Raw genomic sequence first — 8,461 nt, forward strand, 5'->3', positions numbered from 1 at the left:
TTTTTTTAACCAAGCTTCTTGTCTATTTTGGCTTATATATATTTGCACTCTATATATTTCCAAAGAACTATAAAATAGTTTATTTACATAAATAAAAGAAACATAGGTAGCAGTAACCAAGGCATAGTAGTTATTGCGCTGCTCTTGCGAGAGGCCAGCATCATATGAGGAGGTTCAAAAATGGCCCTAACATCCTCACAGGAAACCTTTTCCATTTATCTTACTGAATGGTGGAAGTCGAGAGCTAGAGGGAAGGAATTTTAACTTCCTTCAGAAACGTATGACAGATTTCTAGGAAAATAAGGATTCCGATAAATAGAAACTTCATACAGACTTAAGAAAATGTTCAGCTTGGGACTTTGAGAAGAGTTTGTTTTTATTCTGCAGAACATTACTCAGCCTTATGTCTCCTTATAGAACCACTTGCATGAGAGTTTTCTGGAATAAAAAAACAATATTATTCTGTATTTCAAGCCTTTCATTTCATTGAGATATATCCTCTGAATTTCTGCCTAGCCTTTTATACACATTTTATTTTTAATTACACATTTTATTTTTAATTTTTCCTTTCTTTAAAAATAAATTCATTTCTTACATCAAATGACATTAGGAAAAAAGGTAAGAAAACTCCTTTTGGAGAAATAAGATAAAAGCTAATAAATTAATACTGCTATTATATTTTCTGAAAAGAATACCCCAAAAAATGTTTTAAGAATACTGGAGAGGGCAGAATATCAGATCTGAAAAAAACAAAAAACCAAAAAAAAAACACACTTGAAAAGAGACTGAATCTACGATCCATTTGTAAAAACAAGAAATTGAGTTCAGTGGTTTCATAAACTGCAAATGCAGTGGCATGACAGCAGAGGCTTGATGGCCTGTAATGCTTTGTCAGAAGCTTTTCCTCTCAGAATTGTAGAGTTGTTGCCCGCAGAGAAATAAGTGCCCCTTAGGATATGGTTCAAGTATAGGAGTAGTTTAGTCTGTCTTGTATCTGAGAAGACATAGAAATTTATCAAGAAAATCATATAGGTTTTTACAGTTGACTGAGATTCAAATCAAGAAATTGAAGGTGGAAAGTTGCTGTTTTGACTCAGGGAAACCAGAAGGGAGAGGTTTTTGTGGTATTTTAGAGATGTGAGGTGACTTTTGTTCCATATAAACCAGCATTAGTAGTGTATTTCTATGAATAACATGCTTCCTGTCATCTCAGACTGGGATTATCCATGTGTCCTGGCAGACACCTGGGAGGCAATTTCAATGAGCAGAACTATTTTGCAGTTGCGAGAAGTGTTTATTATGCTAAATCATTGTTTCTCACTTCATTTCACATAATCATAACGTCTGTGGCATTCCTATTTTTGACCTTCAGTATATATTGGAGGGCACAGCTGAAATTGTTTGTTAGGGTTTGGCCTCCTCCAATTAAGGGATTTTTTTTTTCTCTGTGAAGTTTTTCCTCACTTTTCTTTTGTTTGTTCAGTATTTCAATATTACTGCCTCTTAAGACAACGGCCAAAATTAGTACTCTGTTTTCTTTGGTAGAATACATTCTCCTTCCACAAACGTTATCAGAAAATCCTGTATGGAAAATACTGAGGTAAGATTCTCTTATTTTCATAAGTGGCATGGTAGAAATTTTATTTCCTTTAGATATAAAATCAGAAAGTAAGCAATTGTTACAATATTGAGAATTTACAAAAAGTACACAAATCAGTCAAAACAATCTGCATAACTCAATTAAAAAAATGTTATTTCCCACAGAAACAATTGTCAATGTTACCATATTTCTCTAAATCAGTTTTTTCTTTGTCATTCACTGTTCTCATATTATCTTTCTCCCCTTCTATGAACTTTATTATTTTTCTGATATTTTCTTCTTTTCCACATCTACAGGGATCAGCTTTGATGGCAAACAGCTGATTTGCCCACTTTTATATTCTGGATAAAGGTTTGCCTGTTTTCTCTGAGTGAAAGAAGTGAAAAATAGTTGCAATATTTTCTAGCCTGTTCCGAACTCAATATTTAAAGTCAGTCTTTGGGTTCAGATCCATTGCCATAGCAAGATATTATACTTCACTCCCGCTCTTGAGTAAAATTAAGCTGGATCCTGACCTTGAACCTTCTGTTTGTATAAAGCTTTAAATGCTTTTCTTGTGCACATTTAACCCCAGTGTTACAGTTATAGGGTCACAGGAAGGCGGCAGGTGCTATCACACACTTCCTATTGTAGATGATTAATTATGAATAGACATTTTTGCAAATTTCAGCTCATTTCCTCAGTGAGGCTCTTGGCAAACCTAGAGGAGCATCACTTTTAAATCAAGCCAGCTAGTGTCTGTTTATCACAGAGTTCCTTACATAACATAACGTTCCAGGCTGATAAAAGCAGTGACATTTCAGTGCAACATCGTGCTGGAAATCTGGATCTCAAATAAACAAATACTGCCTTCAATATCCTCAGCATTATATAGCAGCTATTAAAATCAAGCTTACATATTGTAATTTTATTTCTTAAACAGATAGTACTCAGATATATGGATTTATTATCGAGTTTGGCACATATTATTTATAGCGTAAGAAAGGTGAAGCATCCTGCAGCATGCATGTAAAGATTAGGATTTATTGTCCAGGAATCCTTGAACAATTTTATCAAAAGCCCATTTCTAGGTGGTGTTTTTCTGCAATAAATCATACAGCAGAAATCTATCAGTGGACACCGGGAGGAGATAAATGAGAGCAGAGGAAAGAGGGTCATCACAGAATTTTTTTTCTGTATCATGACCTGTCATTGGCAGAAATCCATTTATTACTTACACAAATGACTTTTTTTTTTCCCTTACTCACTGGTTTTGCCATTCTGGGGTTTGTTATCTAAAATAAAATGAAAACTTCAGAGAACATAAGCTTTCAGAAACCATGAAAACAGAGATAACTTAAAGACCACAGATGCAAAGACTAATGCTACTGCTCTTTCTCTCTTCCCATCCCTGCTCTCTTTCTTTCTTTTCTGTCCTCCACTTTCCACAAACTAAGAAATTGTTTTAAATTTTTCATTATGGAAATTGGGGAAGACAACTGTAAGCACAGGGCCATGGAGGTAAATTAAAGAATTATTAAATCCAGTTGGCCAGTCTGTGTAAAGGAGGTGGAATTCTGTGTTACTCACATAGAAGTGGGTGAACTCCAGCTGGGCTGCATTTACATCATTTAAAGTTCTTCAGAAAATCTCCTATATTTTTTAATGAAATAAAGTTTTTTGTTTGCCTGTAAGTAAGGGTTAGCAAGGGGAAGGGAAAAGAAGGGCTGCAATGTTGTGTTTTTGGGTAGACTGAGATAACCAACATGGGGAGGAGCACTGTAACTTCAGTGAAGATTACTATCCAAACAGCTCTAGTGTCCTTGCAGAATGATCCACCTATGCTCCATGCAGCTGGTATGAAATTCAGGTAGGTGACAGGGCCCTCACCCAAGACAGCTTGGAGTTGGGCTTCTGGGAACCAAGAGGAGAGGCAAGATATAGTGGGGTTTTGTGTTTTTGTTTTTTTTTTTTTTTTTTTTTTATAGAGTGTGGGAGAAATTTTTATAGTGCAGCAGCGTGTGTCACCACCCTCTGAGTGAAAAACTTCCTCCTAATATCTAATCTTATCCTCCCTTGTCTTAGTTTAAAACCATTCCCCATTGTTCTATCACTATCCATCCTTGTAGATAGCCATTCCCCCTCCTGTTTATATGCTCCCTTACCGCAGGGGCATACACTAATTAATTGTGCTCTTTCTGGAAAACCTTGGTTATTTGAACTTTATTAATTCGGAATTTTATCACAGAGATTTACCTTTATCTGTTTACTTTTTTATATATGCTGTGAACATCGTTCTCTCCCTGGGCTAGAAAAAAAAGTAGGCAGAAATGCTTGTAGTGTCTACATTCTTTGAAAATAGGTGAAACAGGGAAATAATGTCCATTCATGTGTGCAAAAACTGATAGTTCAATTAATCATCAACAGAGAAAGGTGCTGTTATATCACTGCAGTGAAGATCTTTCTGCAAGTCAGATATCGATATAGGATCCTTCCTTCCCAATGTTGGATTGTCAGCTCCATACTACAATGAATGAGATGTATCCCAGTACAAGAAAGACAGGGAGCTATTGGAGAGGGTCCAGAGGAGGGCCACAAAGATGATCAGGGGACTGGAGCACCTCCCCTATGAAGACAGGCTGAGGGAGCTGGGCTTGTTCAGCCTGGAAAAGAGAAGGCTGTGGGATGACCTCATTGCAGCCTTTCAGTATCTAAAGGGAGCCTACAAACAGGAGGGGAATCAACTCTTTACAAGGGTAGATAACAGCAGGACAAGGGGAAGTGGTTTTAAGATGAGCAAGGCAAGATTCAGGTTGGATGTCAGGGGGAAGTTCTTTACAGAGAGAGTGGTGAGGTGCTGGAACAGGCTGCCCAGAGAGGTTGTGGGTACCCCGTCCCTGGAGGTGTTCAAGGCCAGATTGGATGGGTCCCTGGGCAGCCTGGTCTAGTATTAAATGGGGAGGTTGGTGTCCCTGCATGTGGCAGGGAGGTTGGATGTTCACGACCCTTGAGATCCCTTCCAACCCTGGCCATTCTGTATTCTATATATTGTCCCTATAGGAAACAGATCTCATTGCCAGACACATCTGTATGCTGTCAGTCTCTTTCTGGTGCTGAGATATTCAGCATAAATATCTATATCTATACATATATCTCCAGGTTTTAATAAGTTTTTTACTTTTCTATTTTTCTCATCATTAAAGTTTTAGTTACTGAAGAAATCTGCTGAATAACCAGTAACAATTACAGCTGCTTTTCAACAATTCTGTCACAAGAAAATGCATGATGTTGTTAGAATATATAGCTCAGCTCACTGGGCTAATACTGAGTATTTACTTAATTTACGGGGAGGGGAAAAAAAGAGAGAGGCTTGAAAGTGAGCAATCCAGACTGATAGGAGGAAGTAAATGTAAAAGCCAGTCAGAATAAAACTTTCCTTCTGTTGTATGTAGAGAAAATATATTGTTGACTTCATTTGGGCCAGGACTTAATGTCTTCACTTCTATTTGAATGATCTTGGCTTTTACTGTAATAGTAGAAAAGCTTACCAGAGAGGCCACAGTGTTCAAAAAGTCATAAGATGTAAAGATATTTTGCACTGAACCCATGCAAATCTTGCATGCATCAAAATTATGCTGTCTTGTTTGCTCCATGTGATCAGTTAGCAATCATACATACAGATTCGATTTTAATGGTTCCCAACATATATGCAGATTTTTAATCTTTCAGGATTAAACTTTAATCATTTTTTTAATCTTTCAAAATCTTCATGAAATACTGTAGTTTTTGATCATTTTCTGTGTTACTTGTATAAATTCTTTGCACCAAAGGAGGAAATTCATCCAAAGCAGGAAAAAGCGATACAGTAAAAGAAGGAAAAATTGACACGAGTGTGCAGGCACTATAGGAATCCCTTATTTTTTATTTTCTCTTGACTTCACTTTTGCCTTTGTCTCTAGTCAGATTTATTACAAGAAGAAAAGTCTTTAGTTGCTATTTCATTATCTGTTAAAATGAGACTTTTTCCACAGGATTCCAGACAGGGTTTCATAGGGAAAGCTTCCCTTCTCTGTAGTGTTTTGCTAGAATTAAGTAGCATAGAAGTAAAATTCTCACATGAAATAGTTGTTCCTCTTTCTTTTTAAACTTATGTTTTAATATAGTTCTTTTGTATTTTTAACGGCATAGTTTCTGCGAATGGAATTTCTATATGCTACTAGCCATAGGAGGTGGTTTAAATTGTGATCACTTTATCCATACATATTTTAAACTGATTAACACTTAGAAAACTTAAAAAAAAAAAATACCTTTTGTTTTTTTTTTAAATCTAAAATCATTATTACAATTTTAATTCAGATCACTTAATTTTCTATTACCTGATCTTATTTCATGGAGCTATAACAGCTATGCGCATGAGCTGTAATTTCTGGCTACCACATCAAATCAATGGCTCACCATGTTATCCCACACTTCAACTTTACAGTAAACTAGATGGATTAACATGTATGCAAAGCAGCACATTCTAAACATCTAGAGCACCTATTTGAATAATGAAATGATAGCACACACATTGTATAAGAATACAACCTTATGCTTGTAAACAAGGAGAAAAAAAGCCACAAGGCAAATTACAAGTTTTTAAGTTCTTTAGTCTTGAATTCATATTAAATCTTACATATTTACTCACTGCAGAATGAAAATAAGCATAAAATAAGCAGCAGTTTACACTGCTGCAGTCTAGCTTCTTTTTGGGGGAAGACAGTTTGTATCTTTCTTTTTAGTGTTTTGGTTGAAACCTTTAATTATAACCAATTGAATCTCCTTAAAGATTAGGAGGCCCACATAGACAGGTTGTACATACCCAGTCATTATCTAGAGCTCAACCACAGATTAATGTGGGTGAATTTTCTATGATATTATGCACTTTTACCTATTATGAAAACTTAAGATATATGCCACATAACCTTTCATTTTAATATTCATGCTGGTTTTAAGCGTCTCATTCTCATAGTTGCTACAATCAAATTTTCCTTGAGGCCAATCTTGTTCCATTGTCTGCAAGTTGGATGCAGCAGCACTGGGATTATTTCAAATGGGCAGAATGTGACTGTAAAGTGACTAAAGGAACTTGAGAATTATAGGAATTGTGGGAATTGTAAAAGCAGATTATGAGAAGCCAATTCTCCAGGGCCTTGTAAAAAAAAAACATTAGCACAAATGGCGGTGGGGGAGGGATAACTTGAATGGATAAAGGTTTGATGGTGTCCACCCAAATAAGGATCATATCTTGTCATCAAACTGAATACTTCCATAGGCATTTCATGGAAATGGCAGGATTCTTTTGGTTGTTCTGCTCAGGACATGTCTAGACAGTAGATAAGAAAGAAATGAGCAAAAAACTTAAAGAGGTTCCTTACATTGGCACAGTGAGTGTCTTAACTGCTTTGCTGTTGTCTCTGGAGTTCACGCAGTGGATGAAGAGGAGAAGCAATACTTCTCACTAGATAAATATTTTCACTCTTATCCTGTGGGACAGGGACAAGAGGCTGAAGATCTTCCCTTTTCCCTCTATCTCTGTAGGCAAATCCTGTGATAAAGTAAGCATGTTGGCGTGTAGCTGAAGAAAAACCATTGGCCTCTCCTTCCATGCTAAACTTGTAAGATGTGCACTCCATTTGTAAATAATTTTGACAGACTTTGAATCTGCAGAGGTGTATATATCTGCATGTATAATTACATAAGAATATTGCTTTGGAGTTAAATACAATCAGATTGGTTAACAACAAACAAACCAAAGACATTCCTTGTCTGCTTCTGTTTCACAGCCTCAAATTCATTTGAAGGAATAATCCCTCGTGTACACTCTCAGTGAGACCATATTGTATCTGCTTGGCTCAGTCTGCTTCACAACTGAACGGTTTTGTTGTCCACATCCCCTACCTCCCTCTTGGAGTGTTAGTGCTTGCCACACCTATGTTATTTCTGCATGTAAAGCAAGGTGTGAGTGTAGCAGAGGAACTTTAGAGTAGAGATTTAAAGATAAGTTAGGAACTAGAAAACATACTTCAGACATTTGGCACATTATATGAATTTTCTACAGGGGAAGACATCAAGATACATAGGAACTGGAGCAATGAGTAAGAAGTGCAAGGAGTCTGTAAGACTCCAGCCTTGTTGTACATCTATTGGATCCCACATTAATGAGTGCCTTTTGCCACTCAACAAATTATCTTGGAAAAATGTAGGTGTAGCAATTAAATTACTCTTTCTATTAATAACTATTCCTGAGACACCGTGAGCAAGAGTTATGTGATCAGCCATCCAAGGCTCTTACGAGCTCCTAGCTCCTTTCTGTTGGCCTCAGCCCACAAAAGGGCAGTATAGAGCCTGCTTACGTAAGTCATCTTCTTCACTCTTCACTGTATTCTTCTCTATCTAGAGTTACAAAGAAATAAACATAATCAAACAGGACCTTGGATGTACTCTTCTCTGTCTTGCCCACAGCAGCTGACCTGTCCTCCCTTTAAAGGTATCAGATTGCCAATAATATAGGAAGGTTGAGGAGTATTCTCTTTGCTTTATTTTTCAAATAGGTTTACAGGAGCATTATATATCAGTGCAACCTCAAAGATAAGCAAAGTTGGAAATGTGAGTTTTAGCAACAAAAAGTGACAAACCGAAGCTATTTTCCACTTTTTTTGGAAGTGAAATGTTTGAGCAGACAAAATGCTTAGACTGGAAATGACTTTGAGAGGCTGAATGTTTACTTGTTTTTCATAGCTTTTTTTTTTTTTTAAATTAAGGAGGACAGAAGAAAACTCTACAGGTCAAATTTCTCACAATATTCAGTGCTCTTGTCTCCTCTTTTACTGAAGTGCAGAG

General features: G+C 36.6%; 1 long non-coding RNA gene across 1 annotated transcript in view; it reads left to right on the top strand.

The window, feature by feature from the left end:
* The first annotated feature begins 1,543 nt into the window (after positions 1 to 1,543).
* The window catches only part of LOC109368403, a 10,871-nt gene continuing 3,953 nt past the window's right edge, over positions 1,544 to 8,461 (top strand). Inside the window, exon 1 of the long non-coding RNA XR_004160222.1 lies at positions 1,544 to 1,600. This is a non-coding gene — a long non-coding RNA (uncharacterized LOC109368403). The remainder of the gene's footprint in view (positions 1,601 to 8,461) is intronic.

The sequence above is a fragment of the Meleagris gallopavo genome, chromosome 6, assembly GCF_000146605.3.
Source record: "Meleagris gallopavo isolate NT-WF06-2002-E0010 breed Aviagen turkey brand Nicholas breeding stock chromosome 6, Turkey_5.1, whole genome shotgun sequence".
NCBI lineage: Eukaryota > Metazoa > Chordata > Aves > Galliformes > Phasianidae > Meleagris > Meleagris gallopavo.